This window comes from Sardina pilchardus, chromosome 1 (assembly GCF_963854185.1).
Source record: "Sardina pilchardus chromosome 1, fSarPil1.1, whole genome shotgun sequence".
NCBI classification, from domain to species: domain Eukaryota; kingdom Metazoa; phylum Chordata; class Actinopteri; order Clupeiformes; family Clupeidae; genus Sardina; species Sardina pilchardus.
Window position 1 is genome coordinate 3,218,653 of NC_084994.1, and position 27,223 is coordinate 3,245,875.

The 27,223-nt window shown below is 43.4% G+C and overlaps 1 long non-coding RNA gene and 1 pseudogene across 1 annotated transcript; one reads left to right on the forward strand and one right to left on the reverse strand.

Annotated features, from left to right (window-relative positions):
* The window catches only part of LOC134075956 (NACHT, LRR and PYD domains-containing protein 12-like), a 44,453-nt pseudogene extending 31,193 nt beyond the window's left edge, over positions 1-13,260 (reverse strand).
* On the forward strand, positions 8,793-9,972 carry LOC134081196 (uncharacterized). Its single transcript, XR_009939505.1, has 4 exons — positions 8,793-8,840; positions 9,377-9,470; positions 9,691-9,798; positions 9,923-9,972. It is a non-coding gene; the product is annotated as an uncharacterized LOC134081196 (long non-coding RNA).
* Positions 13,261-27,223: the final 13,963 nt, after the last annotated feature.

Sequence of the window (27,223 nt, forward strand, 5' to 3'; positions counted from 1 at the left end):
GCAGGATCCTCCAGTCTAGCAGATAACAGCTTCAGTCCTGATTCTCCATGATGATTGTAGCTCAGATCCAGCTCTTTTAGATGGGAGGGGTTTGAAGTCAGAGCTGAAGCCAGAAAACCACAACCCTTCTCTGTGATGAGACAATCAGAGAGCCTGAGAGAGAGAGCGAGAGAGAGAGAGAGATAGAAAGAGAGTGTGTATAATGTTGTTCAGTGGTCTAGGAGAAAATGGTCTCATGAAAACACTCCCATTGCCCATGTGGAGGCCCATGGTCCTCTTATATGTATAGCTTCTATTTCTAGTTTGGAATGTCATGTGTGTGTGTGTGTGTGTGTGTGTGTGTGTGTGTGTGTGTGTGTGTGTGTGTGTGTGTAAACTGATAACACATTATCAAAATACTAATAAACTACAGAACTGCTCCAATGCTCTAAATAAATGTTCAGGCATCCACTGTGCTTGGCCTCTGGCCTCACGCCTAACTGCAAATCACAGCCATGCTGATATCTGCTACCCACACCACTCTCACTGCTGCCATATTGCAAATCACAGCCATGGTGATATCTGCTACCCACACCACTCTCACTGCTGCCATATTGCAAATCACAGCCATGGTGATATCTGCTACCCACACCACTCTCACTGGTGCCATATTGCAAATCACAGCCATGGTGATATCTGCTACCCACGCCACTCTCACTGCTGCCATATTGCAAATCACAGCCATGCTGTGATATCTGCTAACTCACAAATCGGCTCAAAAGTTGAGCAATACGCTAGCATGTTCAATGCTGACCAGTTGGTGTTATATTGTCATGGTTCATCTCCCTAAGATGATAATAAAATGGATACCCACCTTAATGTGTGTATTTTGCAGTTAAAACTGGACAGTCCTTTAGAGAGAAGCTGAACTCCAGAATCCCCCAGATCATTGTGATTCAAGTCCAGCTGTAGCAGTGAGTTTGGTGATTGTAGAACTGAAGTAACAATCTCACAGGATTTATCAGTGAGATTACAGTCAGCAAATCTGCAACAACATTTGACAGGATTGTGACAGAAGAACTCTACATATTACGCAAGGATACTTTGAATCAAATTGACTACATTTAGTGAAATGCACATAAAATGACATAAGTGTAAACAGTGTAATTGATGCTGCATTTAGATGATTATTAATTGATTCATGACTCATTTGTTACCTGTAATGAGAACTAGTCCTGCTGCAGTAACAGTAACAGGTCACATACTGTAGTCTATGTGTTAATGGATGTGTTCTAACTAGACAATAGGAAATGCATTTTTTTACTCAAAGAGAGTTTTTGTTTGTTTTGTTAAGTCTGCCAATCAAATGTTCTGTTCTGTGTGGAGATTATAAAGTACTAGTTAAGCTACTGAATGCATGAATGCAATTTCATGTATCCTCTCTTGCGTGAATGTAAGAATAAATCAATAAATCAGTTAAGTAATATATCAATAAATCAATCCAGACTACAACTTGATGCTTCTGGTTCACTAGAGTACATACTGAAGTGCTTCAACTTTGTGGTGAGGATCCTCCAGTGTAGCAGATAACAGTTTCTGTGCTGATTCTCCAGGATGATTGTTGTTCACATCCAGCTCTTTCACACAGGAGGGGTTTAACATCAGAGCCAGAGCCAGACAAACATAACCTTCATCTGAAATATCACATTTACTGAGCCTGAGGGAGAGAGAGAGAGAGAGAGAGAGAGAGAGCGAGAGAGAGAGAGAGAGAGTTAGTTCTAGCAGGGGAACTGAAAGCTTACAGCCATCCTTCCCTTCCCTTGTCTATGCCACTGATGTTATGATAGAGGCCACTGCAGTCCATCCCACTACACAACACAAGAACAACCACCGTTTTCTCCCGCATATTGGACTGGGGTTCGAGTTCGAGCGCTGCTGCTGAAGCCAGTGAGATGAAGCACACACTAACCCAGAGCAGTGAGCTGCCTGCTTTACTTCCTGTATATACACACACACACTAACCCAGAGCAGTGAGCTGCCTGCTTTACTTCCTGTATATACACACACACACACTAACCCAGAGCAGTGAGCTGCCTGCTTTACTTCCTGTATACACACACACACTAACCCAGAGCAGTGAGCTGCCTGCTTTACTTCCTGTATATACACACACACTAACCCAGAGCAGTGAGCTGCCTGCTTTACTTCCTGTATATACACACACACACACACACTAACCCAGAGCAGTGAGCTGCCTGCTTTACTTCCTGTATACACACACACACTAACCCAGAGCAGTGAGCTGCCTGCTTTACTTCCTGTATACACACACACACACACACATACACAGAGCAGTGAGCTGCCTGCTTTACTTCCTGTATATACACACACACTAACCCAGAGCAGTGAGCTGCCTGCTTTGCTTCCTGTATATACACACACACACACACACACTAACCCAGAGCAGTGAGCTGCCTGCTTTACTTCCTGTATACACACACACACTAACCCAGAGCAGTGAGCTGCCTGCTTTACTTCCTGTATACACACACACACACACACACACTAACCCAGAGCAGTGAGCTGCCTGCTTTACTTCCTGTATACACACACACACACACACACTAACCCAGAGCAGTGAGCTGCCTGCTTTACTTCCTGTATACACACACACACACACACATACCCAGAGCAGTGAGCTGCCTGCTTTACTTCCTGTATATACACACACACACACACACACTAACCCAGAGCAGTGAGCTGCCTGCTTTACTTCCTGTATATACACACACACACATACCCAGAGCAGTGAGCTGCCTGCTTTACTTCCTGTATATACACACACACACACACTAACCCAGAGCAGTGAGCTGCCTGCTTTACTTCCTGTATATACACACACACACTAACCCAGAGCAGTGAGCTGCCTGCTTTACTTCCTGTATATACACACACACACATACCCAGAGCAGTGAGCTGCCTGCTTTACTTCCTGTATATACACACACACACACACACACACACACACACACTAACCCAGAGCAGTGAGCTGCCTGCTTTACTTCCTGTATACACACACACACTAACCCAGAGCAGTGAGCTGCCTGCTTTACTTCCTGTATATACACACACACTAACCCAGAGCAGTGAGCTGCCTGCTTTACTTCCTGTATATACACACACACACACTAACCCAGAGCAGTGAGCTGCCTGCTTTACTTCCTGTATATATACACACACACACACACACACACACACACTAACCCAGAGCAGTGAGCTGCCTGCTTTACTTCCTGTATACACACACACACACACACTAACTCAGAGCAGTGAGCTGCCTACTTAACTGCAGCACTCGGGGAGCAGTGAGGGGTTAGGTGCCTTGCTCAAGTGTGTGTGTGTGTGTGTGTGTGTGTGTGTGTGGTGTGTGTGTGTGTGTGTGTGTGTGTGTGTGTGTGTGTGTGTGTGTGTGTGCATGTGTGTGTGTGTGTGTGAGGGGTTAGGTGCCTTGCTCAAGGGCACTTCAGCCGTGAATGTGACGTGGGAGAGCAGTGGCAGTGCCCACATTTTTTTGGGGGATCGGGGAACAGGGAACGGGGAACGGGATCGGGGAACCCTACGGTTACAAGCTGGAAACCCAAACCAGTAGGCCACGGCTGGCCCCCTCTATAATGAGACTAGTCATTATGGTCAAGATAACCCATTCTGTCAGCTTTGTCTAATCGTCCTTCAACTTGTGACATCAATGGAACTCTGTGAAATCATTATTTGATTGGTCAGGAGGTCCTTCGCTTTCAAATATGTTCTTGAATTTCCCCTTGCGGATCAATAAAGTATCTATCTATCTATCTAAATACGATATTTCACATCAAACGAGACTAATAGAATACATGTTTTTAGTAACCTGCTTAATTTCATGTGAATGTTTTGTCCGAAAAAAAAAATGTACTTGTTGTGTACAGGTCTTAAGACACATATAAAACACCAACCAAACAATAATGTGCTACGCTAGTCATAATAATAATCCTTTACAAAGACATGTCTGACTAACACCAACCTTAAGGTCTGCAGTTTGCAGTGGGGACTAGACAGTCCCTTAGAGAGAAGCTGGACTCCAGAATCTCCCAGGTCATTGTGACTCAGGTCCAGCTCTATCAGGGAGTTTGGTGACTGTAGAACAGCAGCCACAATTCCACAGGACTTCTCTGAGAGTTTGCATCCAGCAAGTCTGCATAACAACATGAAAAAAGGTCAAATATTGCAGAGATGGATAAATGGGATACAAGGTGCCCCGATAAATCAAGAGATCTTTCGTACGTCATTTCCATGCCCCCCCCCCCCCCCCCCCCACACACACACACACACACACACACACACATGAATGGTTTGTAATGTTATAAGAGGACATAGTTTTAAACAGTGTAGTTGATGCTGCATTTAGATTGGCTGATTATTGATTTATTCAGTCAAACTACAGAACTGCCTGAGCTCATCGGGACACTCATCCATCCTACTACACAACACACACACACACACATACACACCCACACCCACACACACACACACACACACACACACACACACACACACACACACACACACAACCACCCTTTGTTCCCTTTTATTGGACTGGCGTTTTGCTATTTGGGTGGACAGTTGCAACAACTTGTAGGCCTAGTTTAAAATGTTACATGAGAACTAGTCCTTCTGCAGTAACACTAACAGGTCACATACTGTATTGTAGTCTACTGTACTTGTTAAACACTAGAATTACATTACAAGTGCATTTACTCCTGGGTTTCACGCTTTCAAATGCACTCTTGTTCTGTGTTCTGACTATACAGTAGGAAATGCATTTTTCATTCAGAAGAGGGTTTTTTTGCTGAAGACTGTCAATCAAATGTTCTGTTCTGTTTATAGATGATACAGTAGGGGTTAGGCTACTGAATGCAATTGTATGTATCTTCTATCCACTTCTGTGAATGTAAGAATCAATCAATCAATCAATCAATCAATCAATCAATCAATCAATCAATCCAGACTACAACTTGATGTATGTGATTCTCTAGAGTACATACTGAGGTGCTTCAGCTTTCCGATGAGGATCCTTCAGTGTAGCAGATAACAGTTTCTGTGCTGATTCTCCAGGATGATTGTTGTTCACATCCAGCTCTTTCACACAGGAGGGGTTTAACATCAGAGCCAGAGCCAGGGAAACATAACCTTCATCTGAAATATCACACTGACTGAGCCTGAGAGAGAGAGAGAGAGAGAGAGAGAGAGAGAGAGAGAGAGAGGGAGAGGGAGAGAGAGAGAGTTAGTTCTGATTGTTAATGTTATGCTGTTTTGCTTGTGCTTTGGCAATACTGTACTTACACTCATTCTAATAAAGCAGCCTTGAGTTGAATTGAGAGAGAGAGAGGGTGTCATTCTAAAACTATGCCACAGTAAACCCTCAGGATTCAGTCTGTAAACGTATATAATTAAAAGCCCGAACACGCGAGATATGTCATTATGTCATGAAATCCCAGGGCAAAAAAACACAGAATGTCAACACAGTCCAATGCAATTATTTAAAATATTTCACTTTCTATTTCATGCTCACGTCACACATGTTAACACACTTTCAGTAGAGAGTAGCCCATTGACTTCAGAGTGACTTTATGACGTTGTTTATACTGTAGCTACATGCAGTAGACAGTAGCCTATTGACTTCAGAGTGTCTATATGACGTTGTTTTTTACATGCAGCCAAGAAAGAGATGGTTTTGGGTTAGACATGCCCACTACAAGAGAGAACAACAGGGAGAGCTCATAACATCATGGAGATTTAAAGCAGATCAGCCTTTGTTCATTCATGGGGTGCATTTTGGCTTGAGCTGCAGGGGACTTGAAAGAATCCAACTTGTTGCAATCGTCATCTCTTGAAAGTAACGTCATGCAACAGCTGACGGTAAAAGAAACTGCATTGAGATTTGGGAAGATGGTTGGAACGTGGTAAGAGGTGAGGAAAGCTGTCTGTGGTGGAGCTCACACTCTTGAACACCTGGGAGAGTTCTGATGTAATGTAAACTCTTTGTGACTTTGACATTCAGGCCTATAATGAGACTAGTCATCATGGGCAGCAAGATTACCCATTTTGTCAGCTTTACCTGCTTGTCATTCTACTTGTGACATCAACAGAACCCTGTGAAATCATTATTTGATTGGTCAGGAGCTCCTTTTCAAATGCGAGATGTCACATCAAACGAGACAAATAAGAATGCATGTGTTGCTTAATTCCGGGTGAATATTTTGTCCGAAAAATTGGACCTGGTCTGTACAGGTCTTAAGACACATATAAAACACCAATCAAACTATAATGTGCTACGCTAGTCATAATAATAATCCTTTACAAAGACATGTCTGACTAACACCAACCTTAAGGTCTGCAGTTTGCAGTGGGGACTAGACAGTCCCTTAGAGAAAAGATGGACTCCAGAATCTCCCAGGTCATTGAGACTCAGGTCCAGCTCTACCAGGGAGTTTGGTGACTGTAGAACAGCAGCCACAATTCCACAGGACTTCTCTGAGAGTTTGCATTCAGCAAGTCTGCATAACAACATGAAAAAGGACAAAATATTACAGAGATGGATAAATGGGATACAAGGAGCCCTGATAAATCAGCACTATCAAGTGATCTTTCACAGGTCATTCCCATGCCAAATCACACACACACACACACACACACACACACACCTGAAATGTTGGTAATGTTATGAGAGGACAGAATTGTATACATATAAGCAATTTAATAACATAAGTGTCACTTTATGGCACGCCATCAACCACAATCCTACTACTATGCTTAATTTCGTGTGAATATTTCATCCGGAAAATTGGACTTGGTGTGGACAGGCCTTAAAGGGATAATCCGGAGTGAAATGCACTTTAGATCAATTTTTCGGACTATTGGGAGTACGTACGTTGAGTTGACACCAAAATCATGTCATTCGGATGTATTTTGAGAAAGTTCGAGCTCACCGTTTTTAGCCAAAACTCGTTAGCCTGGAAGTGACTCGGGCATGTCCTTTCGCCGCTACAAAACGCTATTTTTATACCTCTTTTACTGTTCCAAACAACACTACACTTGCGTGGTAGTGAGTAGAGGGTCCCTAAAGCCAAACCGAAGTATCCCCACGTCTTTATGTGGTCGGATAGAGAGTCCAGAATGAATTTAATCGAGTCAGTACCTTTCCGGAAATGGCGCTGCTGCAGCTAGCAACGCTGAAACAACACTTTATTAACATTTCCGGAAAGGTACGGACTCGATTAAATTCATTCTGGACTCTCTATCCGACCACATAAAGACGTGGGGATACTTCGGTTTGGCTTTAGGGATCCTCTACTCACTACCACGTAAGTGTAGTGTTGTTTGGAACAGTAGAAGCGGTATAAAAATAGCGTTTTGTAGCGGCGAAAGGACATGCCTCAGTCACTTCCAGGCTAACGAGTTTTGGCTAAAAACGGTGAGCTCGAACTTTCTCAAAATACATCCGAATGACATGATTTTGGTGTCAACTCAACGTATGTACTCCCAATAGTCTGAAAAAATGATCTAAAGTGCATTTCACTCCGGATTATCCCTTTAAGACACATATAAAACACCAACCAAACCATATTGTGCTACGCTAGTCATAATAATAATCCTTTACAAAGACATGTGTGACTAACACCAACCTTAATGTCTGCAGTTTGCAGTGGGGACTAGACAGTCCCTTAGAGAGAAGCTGGACTCCAGAATCTCCCAGGTCATTGTGACTCAGGTCCAGCTCTATCAGGGAGTTTGGTGACTGTAGAACAGCAGCCACAATTCCACAGGACTTCTCTGAGAGTTTGCACTTAGCAAGTCTGCATAACAACATGAGAAAGGTAAAATATTACAGAGATGGATAAATGGGATACAAGGAGCCCTGATAAATCAGCACTATCAAGTGATCTTTCACAGGTCCTTCCCATGCCAAATCACACACACTCACACACACACACACACACACACACACACACACACACACACACACAGACACACACACACACACACACACCCTAAATGTTGGTAATGTTATGAGAGGACAGAATTGTATACATATAAGCAATTTAATAACATATGTGTCACTTTATGGTAGGCTGGGTGAACCCTGCCTGAACTTCGGGGGAATTTGAATTTCACCCGGCAGCTCAGACTGGAAACCAGCAGATTTATCTCCTCTGTTCCCTGCCAGAACCTTTGGCTCCAATCACAAACTAGCTCATCCAAAAGACGCACCGGATCATTGTTCTGATTGGTTGAAGAACTATCCAAGCGTACAGAGTCATTTGAACGATGCCATTGATCACGCATCTTGTGCAGTAGAAACAAAGCGCAGCCTCCCCAGACTAATGTTAAATCTTTAAAGAATGAGCTTAGTCTAACTTTATGGCACACTATCAACCACAATCCTACTATGCTCAATTTCGTGTGAATATTTCATCCGAAAAATTGCACTTGGTTTGCACAGGCCTCACTCTCAAAAATAGGGGTACTGTTGGGGTACATTTTCGTTCTTTCAAGTACAATTTTGACCCTGTACCTTGTATTGGTACTAATAGGTACCATTTGGGGTACATAAATAATGTACCTTTTCACCAAGGGACCTATGGGTACAAAAAGCCCATGGACTGTCACTCAGAAGTTGATAGGGGAGGAGATTCGGGAGCAACCGTTATTTTTTCGTCTCACTCAAAGTAATGGAGGAGCAGTTTTCAGCAGAGGAGCTTGGTGTGGGGAAACGTGATGTGGTGCTGGCATAATCTTTATGGAACAGGAGGCAACGCTATTCAGAGGTAAGATGTAGTTGCAATTTATCGAAATTCAGTTTGTAAATGTTGAATACTGTTAACGGAATCGAATTGTTCGCTTAAAGGCTAACATATTAGCATTCGCTAGCTACGTAGCCCATGTCATGTTAGCTATATTCAGATATTTTGAAACGGTGTTCAAATGCCTTCAGTAATGCATGAGGTAAGGTATAGTTGCAATTTGTCGAAATTCGGGTTTGTAAATATTGAATACTGTTAACTGAGTCAAATTGTTGGCATAATAGGCTGACATTAGCATTCGCTAGCAACGTAGCCTATGTTAGCTATGAATATTTTTAAACGGTGTTCAAACGCCTTCGGTAATGCATGACTATCATGATAGATGTTAAGGAAAGGTATTTTGTGTGTGTTTTATCACTGTTTCCCATTTTAATGTGAAGTTAGTGAATACTGTTGAGTCAAATTGGCTTAAAGGCTAACATTAGCACTCGCTAGTAACCTAACCTTATGAACCAACCTTATGGTTCTGCTAGCTGCTAACGTTAATCCCTCTCACACAGATAACCACCAAGGCAGAATGTTGGCGTGTGGAAGTACCTCTACTCAGAGTGATAGAGAAAACTATGGCTCTGCTTTTACTGAAGGAATGGCTACGTAAGTAACACAACTTGGTCGTTTTTCTTAGTGTATTGATAGTATTTTTCTTATTGATGTTAAATACACATAGAAATGAAAATAATACAGACAATTTTTAGATTGTTTAGTTTGTCCAGGAGAAATTATTGCTTAGGGTCATCTTGTGCTGTTTCATTGTGTCATTTTTTTTAATTTATATTAATGTATTGCATATGCCATTTCTCTCTCAAACGCATAGCGGAGCGGGCAGCTTTATGAATATAAGGTGAAAAGGATGTATGGAGAAGTTTTGGGAGAGTCAGACAGTCCACGGAACTTGCAATGACTTAGCAATGATCTATGCCAGGTGAGTGGATTGACATACTGTAGTTGCATACATGTGTATTTTACACAATCTGTCTGAGGCTATTTATTTGTGTGGTTGAAAATATCTAATTCTGAGGTTTGTGTTTACATTTTGCTTTCAACAGACGTACAACCCCTGCTGTCATTGGTGATACCACTGCTTGAAAATATATCAACGTCCTGTAGATCAAGTAAGGTTCCAGTCGAAGTCCTACTGAAGAATTTGTTGGATTTCTGCCAGTTTTTGATATTGAACTTTAGTGCCTTTTGAGACTCTTGGCTTTTTAATGGCACGCCTCATTCTACCCAAATGGAAGGATTGGAGTGTGTTTATATTGTATATGTTTATAGGCTTGCTAATATTTGCTTAGGCTTTCACATTGTTTTCTGAGATACTACTCAATGATGTCATTGTGACTCATTGTATCACACTTCAAGACGCGTATCTTTTACTCAATTAGTGTATGCACTGTGAATCCAAACATGAGAATTCTAAGATTATAGCAACTGCAAAGTTACTGCAAGGACAATGTTAGTTTTGTAAAAACCTTAAGTGACAAGCACAAGATGCGATAGTGCTGGGAGCTTTTCTCTTGTAACATTTTAATGCATTTGTAATGGTGACGGTAAGCAGATACTACATTTTCATCTCATATGTTAGTATTAACATGAACTTAAAAGCATGCAAGGTTTTTTTGTGTGAAGTGGTTAACTCAAATATTGGTATAATATAGATCAAGGTTATTAATGTTGATCACCTATGGTGCAAGTTAATCATTTTTTTCCCTCTGCATATAAACACAATGTGGAAGCAAAATATTGGAGATCAAACTGTTTTATATTTACACTTACATAAAGAGTTACAACATGTTTTACGTTAATATGCATATTGATTAATGTAAGATACTTTGATGTTTTGATATGAATGTGTTAACTTTTATGTACCTGTAGTATTGTGTGTAATATCACAAAGTGATTTTTCTCTCAGAATAAACATTTTAATTTACTTACTGGTTGTGTGAATACATTTCAATTATACCACCTTAAATTTTCACTGGGGTTGTACCCTTAAAGTACAGATTAGTACCTTTTAAGGCTGCTATGCTGTAATGATATACACAGGTACATTTCGGTCATTGCAGGTACACAAGTGTACCTTGATGGGTACAAATGGCTAGGGTACCAAACGGTACCTGCATTAGGGGTACATTATTGTACTTCAAAAGGGTACTGCCCCAGCGACAAGCATTTGTACCGTTTTAGGTACACACTGGTACTTCCATTTCTGAGAGTGTAAGACGCATATAAAACATCAACCAAACTATAATGTGCTACACTAGTCATAGTAATAATCCTTTATAAAGACATGTCTGACAAACACCAACCTTAATGTCTGCAGTTTGCAGTGGGGACTAAACAGTCCCTTAGAGAGAAGCTGAACTCCAGAATCTCCCAGGTCATTGTGACTCAGGTCCAGCTGTATCAGGGAGTTTGGTGACTGTAGAACAGCAGCCACAATTCCACAGGACTTCTCTGAGAGTTTGCATTCAGCAAGTCTGCATAACAACAAGAAAACAGATCAAATATTACAGAAATGAAATAGTCCTGCATTTTTGGTCATTCAGGACATTAATGGGCTCCTTTTCAGACTGAACAATTCCAAATTCAAATTTGCTAACAGGTTAGTCTGGGTTCGCCCCAGCTGGTAGTAGACTAGTGACTTCAACATTATATTTAGTCACTATAATTAGCACAGTCTCTCCATCAGAAACTCACCGTGCCTTTCTGCAGCACCTCACAGCTGGGAGCAGTCTCCTGCGTCCCTCATCTGATGTGTTGTATTTCTTCAGCTCAATCTCATCCAGCACCTCCTCAGACATCAGAAGCATGTGGGCCAGTGCCGAACAGTGGGCAGGAGATAACTTCTGTTTCATGTTCTTTGGTGATGACAAGAATGTCTGAATTTCTTTGTGCATGGAATCATCATTCATTTCAAATAAGCAGTGGAAAAGATTGATGCATCGTTCAGGAGAGAGACCTTCTCTGTTGAGCTCCTTCATGTACTCACATACTTCCTTGATACTATTTGAGCTGTTGTGTGTGCGGTTCAGTAGACCTTGCAAAAGTCTGTGATTGCTCTCCAGAGAAATGCCCATTAGGAAGCGAAGGAAGAGATCCAGGTGTCCGTTCTGGCTCTCCAAAGCCTTATCAACTGCCCTCTTAAGTAAAACATGTAAGTTGTCTTGTGTTTGTCCTCCAAATGCTGATACAACATTAGATAAAAATGATGGATTGAGTTCATCTCTTTCCTGTTCACTGAGGAAGCATTTCAATGCCTCAAGTTTCTTAGCCAAATACGAGTGAAACACAAACACAGCTGCCAGAAACTCCTGGACACTCAGATGCACAAAGCAGTAGACCTTCTTCTTTTGAGATTCCACAGTTTCTGTCTTGAAGATCTCAGTGCACATGCCAGAGTACACTGAAGCTTCACTGACATCAATACCACACTCTCTCAGGTCTTCCTCATAAAACATGAGGTTGCCATTCTCTAGATTCTTGAAAGCCAGTTCTGCCAGCTTCAGTAAAATGAACCTCTGAGATTTCAGGAGTTTCTTTGTATCTTTTTCAGATTTACTCTGATACTTCTGATCCTTTCGTGTGGTTTGGATGAGCAAGAAGCGTATGAACATCTCAGTCAGCGTTGTGGGAATGTCTTTGATGTTTTCTATTTCCAGCATCTGCTGAAGTACAGTAGCTGCAATCCAACAAAAGACTGGAATGTGGCACATAATATGGAGACTCCTGGATGTCTGAATGTGTGAGATGATTTTGTTGACCTGACTCTCATCGCTGATTCTCTTCCTGAAGTATTCTTCCTTCTGTGAGTCATTGAATCCTCGTACTTCTGTTACCTGGTCAATGAACTTATCAGGAATCTGACTGGCTGCAGCTGGTCTTGAGGTTATCCAGATGAGTGCAGAGGGAAGCAGAGTTCCCTGAATGAGGCTTGTCATCACAATATCCACTGATGATGTTTGTTTCACATCAAACAACTCACTTTTCTGCTTCAAGTCCAGAGTCAACCTACTCTCATCCAAACCATCAAAGATGAACACAACCTGACAGTCTTTGTATCCTTCACCATCATTCAGCTCCTTCAGCTCAGGGTGGAAGTCAAGCAGGAGCCTGTGAAGACAGTACTGATCACCCCTGACTAAATTAAGCTCACGGAAAGAAAGGGGAAACATAAAATCTACATCCTGATTGGCTTCCCCATCTGTCCAATCAAGAATAAACTTTTGCACTGAGACAGTTTTTCCAATACCAGCAACACCTTTGGTCATCACAGTTCTGATGTGCTTCTCCTGTCCGAGTAAGGGCTTGAAGATGTCGTTGCAGTTGATTGGTGTGTCTTCTGTGTACTGAGATCTGGACGCTGACTCTACCTGCCAAACCTCATGTTCCTTATTCACCCCTTCACTCTCTCCTCCTGTGATGTAGAGCTCTGTGTAGATCTTATTGAGGAGTATCTCAGCTCCTGGTTTGATGATGCCTTCAGAGATGTTCTCAAACCTCCTCTTCAGGCTGTCTTTGTGATTTTCCATAACTCTCCTCAGGTCCTCATCTGTTTAAAAATGACAAAACCAAGTCATTACAAACTCATGAACTCACTACACATAGTCCTACATTTACAAGCACTAATAAACAACAAATAAATAAATAAATAGTGATATTTGTTATTGTTCACAGGGCTTCCAATGAATGTTCAGTGGGGAACAATACATGAGGGGGAGGGTTGCAATATATTTTACTAACTCACTACTGTAATGCGATAGACATGATAATAGGAATAAATGTTTGTGGCAACAGGTCATGATAAATGTAATAATCTTTGATCCCTATTTTGGTAGAAGTATTTTTCACATAATACATGCACAGTCTAGAAAGTGAAAGTAGAGCGAGAGTCTGAGTCCTGCAAAGGAGTTATGTGTGTGTGTGTGTGTGTGTGTGTGTGTGTGTGTGTGTGTGTGATTCAGTTTGATTCAAGTTAGAGTCAAGTCAAGTTGGTCCATCCGGTCAATAGCTCCGCATTCACTTGACCAAATTAAGAGCAAATTAAGAGCAATACCCACAATCCCACACTGAAATGTAGGCCCTGAGATCAGTTTGATTGATACAATTACTTTACTTTTCAGAAATCCTGATCAAATCCAAAATGTGTACTCACCTAGTTCCCTCTTCCTGCCTGGTGTATGTCCAGTGTGCAGGTGTCTCCTGGGTCCTAGATCCTGGGTCAGATCAGCTCTTACCCTGCAGGCACATCAGACAAACAACACTTGGACTAATGCACTAATAATTGCTCCTCAGATAATCTACTGATTAAAATGTGTACTATGCACCTTTATTTTATCTGCACTTGTATCTGTTTTCAGAGTAGAACAGAGATTTAAAGGATTCATTCCACAAAGAACAGATGGTCTAGTCTAGACCACTACTAAACTTGAATAATAAATGATAAGTGGAATTTCACCAGACTAATTTAAGGAAATTTCATTATACTCATTGAGCTGCTACACTTTAATTATTTATACAGAACAGAACTTAAACCGAATCTGTTCATCTGAATGTATTGAAGACATCAACACACAAGAAGCAGTAAAATAACCAGTGTGTACAATCTATAATATACTCTTAGAATCTGTGAATAATCTGTATCTATAATCAATCTAATCTAATCAATAAACAATCCAATCGTGTCTGTTAAGAAGGCCACTGATAGAGACTGAAAGCCCTGCACTTGCGCACGCGCATGACGTGCAAGTTGTAGGCTACAGACAGTTCGCGGGTGATTCAGCAAGTAGAAGATTTCCGACGTTGTTCCAGATTGTTACATCTGTGTAGTAACTAGCTTAGCAGTTTACAACTTTATAATTTACTTACCGTTTAGTCTAAGTAGAGATTGTGCGTCCATGACGAACTGTAAGTTGATTCCTTTGTTCATTAGAAAGCATTCCTTACTATAGAAAGTTCGTTTGTCATACAATCTTTTTGGTTAGCTCATAGCCATATGCAAATGTAAATGATGCCTAGGTCTAGGTTAATGCAATTGTGTTTGAAGTCTAACGTTAACATTTAGCATCCAAATGTGTTCAAGTTGTATAGCAGATAGCATCCAGATTCGTATGTTAACGTGATTGCTGTTATCTCCGTGAAGCATTCTTTGTGCACGTGATTGCTGCCCATTAGCACCTTAAGTGAACGCCTAGCAATGTGCATTTCATCCTGTATACGTGTTTGGTAACATATTGATCCAAGAACTTGAAATATTTAATACATTACACAGAGACGTTTCATAGGTTTCATATGTATGTTTATTTGTGTAAAGTAAGTGAATGGTGTCATTTATGCCAACCAAGATATTATTTCTGTCTTTCCTTTTAGACCACAATTTCTATTTCACAATTCATTTAAATAATTAAGAAGATAAAACCACAATGTGTGTGAAGTTCCTCAGCTTTATACCGGTGGTGCCTCATCTGACCCCTGTGTATTACTGTGCTGCCTGAATATTTGCATTAAAACAGCTAACTGCATTCCAGTCTCAAGAAGTGTTCTTACCGACACGCCAAAGCGACACTGCTACACACGGACCTCACCTAGATACAGTCCACTAAAGCCACTAGTTTCAATATTGGTCCTTCGAGTCGGATTAGTAGTGCTACTTTGGATTCCTTTCCTTTACCTGCAGAATGCATCATCATCCACCTAGTAACCTTCTATTACCCCCCGTGCGCCCTAAGCGCCAGTCTCGTCAGCCTGCCTTTCTAAGAGATTATGATGTCCAGCTTGCTGGCCGGCGGCGAATAGTGCAATCAGAAGGAAGTAATGCAGCACAGTATGCACAGGGGCAAGAAGATAGACAACAGAGGACAGTGGATGAAGCCAGGAGGATAACACCATATTCATCTCGCTCTACCAGCCCTATTAGTCAGGGTGATGACGTGGTGATTGATGAGTGGAATGCCATTGAGGACCAACAGGCAGCTGGAGCACCAGAGAGGGATCATAGGCCTCCTTGGCCTATTCTTAGACATCAAGACGGCTATGAGACTCAAGGGCCAGAAGCACCGCAGCATAGTAGACCTTATGGGATGTCATCTTATGAGCAGTCAGCACCAAGTCCTTATCCTGATGCCATCCCATCCTTTCGCCATCTGCCCTTCACCTCTGCCAACGCTTTAACATCAAAGCCTAACCTGCCTCATCCTTCTCAGCCCAGGTCTAAACCAGCTCCTCAGGCAGAAAGCACACCTGCGTCCAGGCCTCACTCAGAGCACCACTCACAGCCTTATCAGCAACGGGATGTAAGTCCAGATGCTGCACAAAGAGACCACCATGATCCTGTTGACCCGACTCCAGTGAATAAGAGAGAGCAGTTCATTATGGACTCCATCAACAGGATGATGAGTGAGCTACAAGTGATCAAAGATCAAACAAGGTCAGCATTACCTACGAACACACAGGCACCTCCTCCACTATCAAGTCGACAGCTCTATGATGATCACTTACCTTCATCACATGATTATAGGCAACGGTACCATATGCCTGCCTCCAACAGCCATCTTTATGCCGATGGGTTTCCATACCAGTCTGCATCTAACATGAACCCACCAAGGCCTTCAGACCCACGCCGATCAGCCAACCTCACTTCAACACGCACGCCACTGAATCCTTATTCGCACTATGGGCCAACCACATCTGTTCACGATGGCTATGTCCAGCAGCCACTAGCATTCCTAAGAGAGAGAACCTACCGAGGACCTATTCCAACCATTCCTGACTTCTCTAAAAGAGATCCTAGTGAGTTTACCCGCCTTAAGATTGCATTGGACAACCTCCTACCTCCTGATGCCACAGACCTGTTCCGATATCAGGTTCTTCTGGATCATCTCAAGTTAGAGGAGGCTCGTCTAATTGCAGATGCCTATCTGAACTCACCTACACCCTATGCAGATACCATGGCTGCTTTGACAGATAAGTTTGGACGACCTCAGAAGCTGGCCCTAAAGAAAATTGCCACTGTGATGAGTGCTCCAGATATCCGACAGGGAGACTCACAGGCCTTCCAGAAGTTTTCCTTACAAGTGCGTGCCTTAGTGGGAATGTTGCAGACGCTGGGTCATGAAGGCGCAGTGGAGCTTGAGTGTGGGTCCCACGTGGAACGTCTGTTAAGTAAACTCCCCTCAGATCTACGCTCAGAATTCCGCAGATGTATGTGCCGCCTACCTGGTACCGGATACAACCTCACAGACTTTTCAGAATGGCTAGAATATGAGGCATGGTGTCAAGACAGTGAAGGTCAAGCTATCTTGAAAGAGCCAGCCAAGACAGATGGTAAGCGGAAGGCAGATCCCAAGCGTGACTCCAAACTCTCCCGTCCGGCCACAGTACGCCACGGCGCTGAGGAGGCAGTGCCAGCAGTGAAGAAACCTGACCGCACAGGCAACAAGAAACCGCAAGCCTACTGCCCATATTGTGACAGCAAGGAGCACTTCTTAAGCCAGTGTGAGACATTCAAGTCATTTGATAAGAATCAGATCATAGAGTGGATTAAGACCAATCGACGCTGCTGGCGATGTGGAAGAGGGCACACTGCAGCAGAGTGTACCCTTAAGAAACCCTGTAGTAAGTGTCAAGGTAAACATCTCCAGATACTGCATGAGGTCAATGTCAAACCTGCAAAGGAAGAATCATGTCTTGTTAGCTCTGCCACAGAGATCCTCTACCTGGACCGACCAGTGGAGTTTAGTCGTGTCCTCCTGAAAGTAGTTAGAGTCCTTCTCCGTCATGAGAACAAGACACTTGAAACCTACGCAGTGCTTGACGATGGTTCAGAACGTACTATGCTCCTGCCTGCCGCAGCACAGCAGCTAGGGCTACAAGGACCTCCAGAAACGTTGACCCTGCGGACCATTCGCCAGGATGTGCAGACACTGGACGGCATGTCTGTTACCTTCCGAGTCTCACCCATTACTCAGCCGAACAAGGCCTTTGTGATTGGTGATGCCTTCACATCAAAGCGCCTCAGCCTTGCTGATCAAACCTACCCTGTGACCAGCCTCAGGTCAAAGTTCAAGCACCTCCGTGACATCCCTCTCCAGCCATTCGACCGAGTGAACCCTTTGCTGCTGATAGGAGCAGACAATCCTCACCTGATCAACCCCATCGAGCCTGTTTGTCTTGGACCTCCGGGTGGCCCTGCAGCAATCAAGACCAGGCTCGGTTGGACGCTTCAAGGTCCAGCTAGGCTCACAGAGCTAAAATTGTCATCCCAGCAGTGCTTGTTTACCTCGCTCAGCCCACTGGAAGTAGAGTTGCGGAGGAATGTGGAAAAGCTTTGGCAGCTCGATGTTTTGCCGGCTAGAGGTGAGAAGCAGGTGACACGCTCTCGAGAAGACCAACAGGCCATTGATCTCCTCGATTCCAAGACCACCAGAGTAGAGGTTAATGGCATGCTCAGATATGCTACCCCTCTGCTTCGGCGAAAGAATTCTCCTACCCTTCAAGCTCCAATGGAGGCTGTGATGCCAAGGCTCAGAGGCCTAGAGAAACGCCTATTGAGAGACATGGATAGTGCAGCCACCTATGAAGGAGAAATAAAGAAATTGGAAACAGCCGGCACTGTTACGAGGTTACCTGGACATGATGCTCCATCCGGTGGTGAGAAATGGTACATCCCGCACCACATGGTGCAGCATAACGGGAAAAATCGCATTGTGTTTGACTGTTCCTTTCAATACAGAGGCGTGAGTCTGAATGATTCTCTGCTGCCTGGCCCTACTTTGAGCCCTTCCTTACTCGGAGTCCTTCTGCGGTTCCGAGAGCACAGTGTTGGCATAAGTGGTGATATCAAAGGTATGTTTCACCAAGTGCTGTTACTGCCTGAAGATAAGCCCCTTCTGCGTTTTATCTGGCGCCACATGCAGAGAGAAGAGACACCTGAGGTCTACGAGTGGCAAGTGCTGCCATTCGGGACCACCTGTAGCCCGTGTTGTGCTACCTATGCGCTACAGCAGCATGTCTTCAACCACAGCGGTCCCAACAGCATGGAGCGGTTCTCCATAGAGAGGTGCTTTTATGTCGACAACTGTTTGCAGAGCCTGCCGTCTGCCAGAGAAGCAAAGCAACTGATTGACAATCTCAGAAGCCTCCTTGCCTCTGGAGGATTCGAAGTCCGACAGTGGGCCAGTAACCAGCCTGAGGTCATAAACCACCTACCTGCTGAGGCCAGGTCCGACAAGCTGGAACTGTGGCTGGCACATGACAAGGGCGAAGCACCTGAATCAACGCTAGGCCTAATCTGGCATTGTGGTGCCGATACCTTCAGCTACAAGCACAGAACAGTAACCTACGATCAGACCACCATGCGCAACATCTACCGTGTGTTAGCCAGCCAGTATGACCCACTTGGGTTCATACTTCCCTATACTACACGGGCGAAGATACTGGTTCAGCGGCTATGGGACCAGCAAAGGGATTGGGATGATCCAAATCTCCCTGAAGACCTGCTGACAGCTTGGCAAAGTTGGGAATGCGAGCTTGAACACCTACCTCATGTGCAGCTACCGAGATGTTACACACCAGCAGACATGGATCATCCAGACACCCAGAGAGACATTCACATATTTTGTGATGCGTCCGAAAAGGCCTACGGGGCCGTCACCTACCTTAGGTCTGAAGATTCCAGAGGCACGATTCATGTTGCCTTTCTCCTTGCTCGCTCACGAGTTGCACCTAGGAAACAGACTTCAATTCCCAGGCTGGAGCTGTGTGCCGCAGTGACCGGGGCACAGTTGGCAAAGCTGTTGAAAGGTGAGCTCACCTTTGACATCCGCCACCTTGTCCTTTGGAGCGACTCAACAACAGTCCTGACATGGCTCCACTCGGAGTCATGCCGCTTCAAAGTTTTCGTCGGCACCAGAGTGGCGGAAATACAAGAGCTTACTGACCTCAAAGCCTGGCGATACATTGAGTCATCCCTGAATCCGGCCGATGACCTCACTAGGGGCAAAACCCTGCAAGAGTTAGTTCAACCCAACAGATGGAGTGAAGGACCAGACTTCCTGAAGTTACCACCTGACAAGTGGCCGATTCTTTCTCCATCTAATGACTCAGTGGTAGAGGATGCCACAGAGTTCAAGCGTTCTACCTTCTGTGGGCTGCACACTTCTGACGCAACAGGAACAGACGGGCCTACATTTAAGACCTGGAAAGACCTTGTGGAATCGCTAGCGCAAGAGCTTCACGGGGCGGCCGGCCTGTCTGGACCAATTGACCTTTCGCCAGGAGCGTTCTAATTACGCCCCCCTGTATTGTGGGAGAATTCTGCTGTCAAGTCCGACATTCTGTCCGACATCAGCTGATTTTTGTCGATAGTCTTACTAGCGGCTAGCTAACTCTTAACGGCCTAGCAGCATATTTGTTTACATTGTCAGATAATGTATTTCTATTGAAATATAAAAGATCTAAAGTGTCAGAATAAATGTGTGTATCATGATTGAAGCAGAACCTTTCTGACAATGTACAGTATGTGGGCACAACTTTAACGTTACATGCACAATCAGCGTTAGGGGAGAAGTTTATCCCAGCCAAAGAAAATCTGACGCTCGTCTAGTTGGCGGATTCGCACTAAAAGTGTCAACAAGGGTAGTAGTACATACATACGTTGATATTAGCTTAAACTAACTGTAGGCGTCTGCTGACTATCCTGTCATAAGTATCGCAGGCTATGTCACGCATAGCCTAATGAGCGTCAATGCATAACGATTTTGTTTCAGTGGTGATGGCAGCTGCTCTCGTGTCATTGCCGTGTTATACCAACTCGAACAGTGGAAAATAAGTGGCATAAAAGATGTCCCAACTGTCTTCGACAAGTATGCCCAAGCAATGGGACAAGCCACGTGGAGAAAAAATATGATCAGAACCCGTCTCACAAATGGTTATTTCCAAACCGTTCGATCTTCAGAGGAAAAGGCGCCCCGAAATGGCCAAGTTTGTAGACAATAGGTATTATCAATGAACACAATATGCACAACGTTAATGCAGAGGTGGCATCCCGCGTTTAAATTAGGTTTGCAACATGACATTACTGTAAAGAAAACAGAGCCACATGTTGTTGAAGAGTATCATTTTTAATGTCAGACCAAGGGCCATTTAAAAACACAGGCATGACCAACAATATACATAAATAAATTATAAAGGTGTTTGCGTTTCTTAAGTCAATATATGTACACAATGTGTAATTTACAGCTTTTGCCCATTGCTTGAACACTGTAGACCCATGCTTAAACTAAAGTAACACAACTTGAAGTGTTGTTGCCATATCTCAAACATGCACCTCTGCAACACACTTACTCCTTTATACACACTTGAAGGCACTTACTTGCAAAACTGAACACCAATCAGCCAGCTACAAAAAGCCCTCAGTTTAGCCATTGTGAATGCTGATGTGAATAGTAGGCTAATATTTCCCAGCGTTGTTTGATGTTTACTTGTGTGTAGAGTTGTGGCACAATGAGCGAAGTTTTGCAAAATGTATTCAAGCAAATATGTTTTATATAAAGTATAGTGTTTCATTTTGTCACCAGAGTTTTATTTTGACAAAGGATTGTTAGGTTTTGATAGCAGAGTTTACATACTGACAGTTTCAATTTGACAGATATGAAAGGTATATTTTCTAGTGTTGCGTTATTATTGTGTGTAGAGTTTTGGCACAGTGAGCGAAGTTTTGCTAAATGTGTTCATGCAACAGGCAAAAGCTTTAAATAGCACAGTTCAGGGTGTGGGGAGTAGTGTCCTGGGTGTGTGGAGTAGGGTCTAGGGTGTGTGGAGTAGCTTCCTGGGTGTGTAGAGTAGGGTCCAGGGCGTGTGGAGTAGTGTCCAGGGTGTGTAGAGTAGTGTCCAGGGCGTGTGGAGTAGGGTCCTGATGCTCCATGATGACCCTATGCAGATGGATATATCCATAACTGTTACTGTTAACAGTATGTGACTGAGATTTGTACCACAGTATCTTTAATAAAGAAATCATCTGTCATTGCATGTCCGTTCTTAATTTCATTTAAGTTGAAAGACATCCTTTACCTTATGGTCTCAGTAGGCCTAGCCTAGTGGCACTCTTGCTGGGGGGCTGTGGCTTTCTTCGCAGCTGTGGTGGGCGCCTTACAGATGATGGGTGATCATAATGCAAGGTGATGCTGCAGAGGATCAGGGTGGTCTTGGGTCGCTTTGCCTTCAACAAAGTGCTGGTGAAAGATGATAGAAATACTGAGTTTACATGGTAAAGAACCACACATATAAAATATCCCACACCAACTTGCTTTGCAACTCACAAAGCTTTAAAATCAGTGTAGGCTACAGTTTTACTGCCATGGTAGCCTACAGTAGCTGGGAGATTACTGCTGACACGTTTAGATTAAGTCGCTAACCTGTTTTAGTGAATTACGCAGACATTTGAATGAGCTAAAATCCAATATCTAATGGTTATCGTTAAAACAAAAATACAACTTTACAGTTCTGACGATACAAGCGATAGCCTAAGTTTAAAGTTAACGCTGGCGTTGTTAGGACATATCCATAACGTTAGTAACAGCAACCGTCTAGCAGCTATAGCTTCTAGCAGCTAGTTAGCTACAACTAGCGCTAACAAGTAACTATAATGTTCGCGTTTACCTTAATGCCACACCGTGATGTACAAAAACATTAATCTGTCCTACATCGATATAGAATTGAAACGACTTACCTTTGAGCAAACGTAGAAATGTTTCTAGTAGCAGCTAGCTCTGCCGTGATTTCTTAATGTGTTGACGTTCAGCTGTTGATGTGGTCGTCCGCATAACTTTATCCAACGTAAACATTTTTCTATTTTTGTTTTCGGAAAAGGGACTTAATCGACGTTTTCAACCCAGTCCTTGTATCTGTAGTCATTGTTGCAAGTGCCATAACACCGTTTGACCATTTCGGAGGGGGGAAACCGAATAAGCTGAGACAGTAAATGAAAGGTTAACAGCTGTGTTGTTGCTGTGATGTCGGACAGAACGTCGGACATCCATGAGCTCGGTATTAGAAGCGTTCTGATTGGTCAGATTGTCTGTCAATCAAACGCTGGCGAAAGGTCAATTGCGGCCAGTATGTATCAAGCCGCAGAAATGCTGGCATTCCAGAAGGCACAGCAACACAGTTTTGCCAGTGACTACGAGCTTCTCAAGGCAGGTAAACCTGTAGCATCCAGTAGCCGTCTTCTTTGCCTGTCACCTGAGTTTGACTCAACCCATTTGGTCATCAGAGTAGGAGGGCGACTCCGCAGAGTGGAGGGACTGGATCCAGAAACAGTTCACCCCATTGTGCTTGATCCAGGCCACCCTTCTACTAAGTTGCTCATTCAGGAGTATGACTCAAAACTTTGCCATCCTGGACCTGAGCGAGTATTCGCTGAATTGAGGCGCAGAGTGTGGATCTTGAGAGGCCGTGAGGCAGTGAAGAGCCACCAACGAAAGTGTCTGGAGTGTTGTCGATGGAGATCGAAGCCAGCTGTCCAGAAGATGGCCGACCTGCCACCAGCTCGGCTCAGGTTGTTTAAGCCTGCTTTCTACTCCTGTGGCATCGACTGCTTTGGTCCGCTCGTGGTAAAACTGGGACGAAGAACAGAGAAAAGATGGGGGATACTTTTTAAGTGCCTTACCACCAGAGCGGTACATATAGATGTGTTAACCTCAATTGACCTTGACTCCTTCCTGATGGCTCTACGGAGGTTCATAGCCCGGCGGGGCAAGCCAGCCGGGCTATACTCGGACCAAGGAACCAACTTCCGAGGAGGAGAGAAAGAGTTGAAGGAAGCCTTCTCCAACATAAGCCCTGATGTCCAGCACCATCTTGCCGAGCAACAAATTTCATTCCACTATAATCCACCTGCTGCTCCCCACTTTGGTGGTGCATGGGAGCGCGAAATTCGCTCGGTCAAGACTGCCTTATACACCACCATTGGCTCTCAGACTGTGAGTGAAGAGGTGCTCCGAACCGTCCTCATTGAGATTGAGTCAATACTCAACTCCAAACCACTAGGCTATGTTTCTGCAAACATAGCTGACTTGGATCCGGTGACACCCAATTGCTTGCTACTGGGGCGGCCTGACAGCGCACTGCCTCAGGTGGTTTATCCACAATCAGAGCTCCTTGGACGTCGGAGGTGGAGGCACTCTCAAGTCCTAGCAGATAGATTCTGGACTGCTTTCGTGAAGAACTACTTACCTGGCCTGCAGAGGAGAGGGAAATGGACGTCTCCAGCTCCTGACCTCACAGTGGGCTCTGTAGTCATGATGGTGGACCCACAGATACCACGTACCCTCTGGCAAATTGGGAAGGTGGTAGAGGTGTATCCAGGCCCTGACAACCATGTTAGGACAGCGAAGGTACAGATCAAGGATAAAGTGTACACCAGACCCATTGTCCGTCTCATCGTTCTACCTGAGATCCCGGACGACGATGGCGGCGGACAGTGACTGGAGTGAGGATTCGTGGGCCTTTCTAGAAGATCACATTTGTTACCAAATGTGGGGGCGGCTATGTTAAGAAGGCCACTGATAGAGACTGAAAGCCCTGCACTTGCGCACGCGCATGACGTGCAAGTTGTAGGCTACAGACAGTTCGCGGGTGATTCAGCAAGTAGAAGATTTCCGACGTTGTTCCAGATTGTTACATCTGTGTAGTAACTAGCTTAGCAGTTTACAACTTTATAATTTACTTACCGTTGAGTCTAAGTAGAGATTGTGCGTCCATGACGAACTGTAAGTTGATTCCTTTGTTCATTAGAAAGCATTCCTTACTATAGAAAGTTCGTTTGTCATACAATCTTTTTGGTTAGCTCATAGCCATATGCAAATGTAAATGATGCCTAGGTCTAGGTTAATGCAATTGTGTTTGAAGTCTAACGTTAACAGTTAGCATCCAAATGTGTTCAAGTTGTATAGCAGATAGCATCCAGATTCGTATGTTAACGTGATTGCTGTTATCTCCGTGAAGCATTCTTTGTGCACGTGATTGCTGCCCATTAGCACCTTAAGTGAACGCCTAGCAATGTGCATTTCATCCTGTATACGTGTTTGGTAACATATTGATCCAAGAACTTGAAATATTTAATACATTACACAGAGACGTTTCATAGGTTTCATATGTATGTTTATTTGTGTAAAGTAAGTGAATGGTGTCATTTATGCCAACCAAGATATTATTTCTGTCTTTCCTTTTAGACCACAATTTCTATTTCACAATTCATTTAAATAATTAAGAAGATAAAACCACAATGTGTGTGAAGTTCCTCAGCTTTATACCGGTGGTGCCTCATCTGACCCCTGTGTATTACTGTGCTGCCTGAATATTTGCATTAAAACAGCTAACTGCATTCCAGTCTCAAGAAGTGTTCTTACCGACACGCCAAAGCGACACTGCTACACACGGACCTCACCTAGATACAGTCCACTAAAGCCACTAGTTTCAATAGTGTCATTCAACTGTTAAAATTGTACCTCTGCTAGTTGACATGATTTCGGAAATCTTGGGAGTTGTACTAGAATCTCGGCGCGCTACCGTCATCTAAATCGTTTAGTGTAAGGTGCCAATCTTAGCGGTTTTAAGTCCGTCGGAGTGAATATTTTTCTAGTTTTGCCGTTATGACAATATCAAACATGTTTGATATTATCGGAAGTCTTTTCAGTCGTGGCTCATGCAAATAGTGACGTGAACATTAAAAACCAATAGTGACTCTGGTCGAACACGAAACAGGAAGGCTGTAGCCTATATGATTATTTGTTATTTAATTTCTTATAATTTATTAGTCGGCTATTCTACGTGACAGAACAACTCTATATCTGTTAGTGATGTCACACATCAAACAATGCTGCAGAAACGCGAAAAAAATACTTTGATATGAGTAGGCCATCATGTGAGTTCCTGTTAATGATGACGTGTAGCCTAGTGCACGATGGAAATAATTTGAAGGAATCTAGCAGCAGTCTTGTAAATAGTGACCCACAGTCTTTGCAAAATCCTAATCTGAGACTGGCCTGTGACTAGACTGTGACTAAAAACTCAATGAATTGTCTTTAGATGTGAGAGGGTCTGAGACTGTATTCTTTCAAAAATCTTTTCCAAATCTTTGCAAAGTCTGTCAATGTAAGGTAGGCTTTAGCCAATTGAGAAAAAAAAAACCCAGCAAATGACTGTCCCATTTCTGCAACTATACTGTAGGTAGTGTAACCATTTGGAGACGACACTGTCATGTCTATAACACAATGAATAGTACAAAGCATTCTGTGCTTAATCAGACCTGTTTAAGCGTGTAACAAACTTCCATCCATGTTTGAATCTGTAAATCTCTTCTCCTGTGTTAGGATCCAAAGCAGTGTGTGTGTGAAGAAAGCTACATACTACCACTAAATGATGTGACTGGATTAGACCTTCACTTTCTCACAGATGCAAAGCTATGAGCTTTTGCTTTCACTTTTATTGTTGTGTCAGTGTCTGTCTGTATGTAGAATTACATGTGACTGACATGCCTACAGACTGATAACTAAATTACATGTGACTGACATGTCTACAGGCTGATAGCTACTCACTCTAGACCTGATGGAAGTGGTTCACTGCTGAATTGGGGCATCACACCCATGGACTTCTCACTCTTCATGGACACACAGCTGGGCACTGGAGATGGAGGTCTGTGTGTCTGTGGGCTGGTTACATAAGGAGACACATGAAACTGATTAACATCAACTCACTGAGTAAGCATATGTTGTTTTGTAAACACATACAGATCTACATGGTGTACATAATTTAGGGAGATGCTAGACCTTTACTTTGACATGAATGAGAAGTTATACCTCCTTGCATTCACCTTTAATGTTATTGATGATATTTCTTAAGAGAGAGAGTGAGAGAGAGAGAGAGAGAGAGAGAGAGAGAGAGATAGTGTGTGTGTGTGTGTGTGTGTGTGTGTGTGTGTGTGCGTGTAAAAAAGAGCTACGTACTACTGCTAAATAACATGACTGGATTAGGCCTTTACTTGTGACTGACATGCCTACAGACTGATAACTACTCACTCTAGACCTGATGGAACTGGTTCACTGCTGAATTTGGGCATCACACCCATGGACGCATCACTCTTCATGGACACACAGCTGGGCACTGGAGATGGAGGTCTGTGGGTCTGTGGGCTGGTTACATAAGGAGACACAAGAAACTCATCAACATCAACTCACTGAGTAAATAAGCATATGTTGTTGTTTTCTAAACACATACAGATCTACATGGTGTCCATCATATAGGGAGAGGTTAGACTTTTACTTTGACATGGGTGAGAAGTTATACCTTCTTGC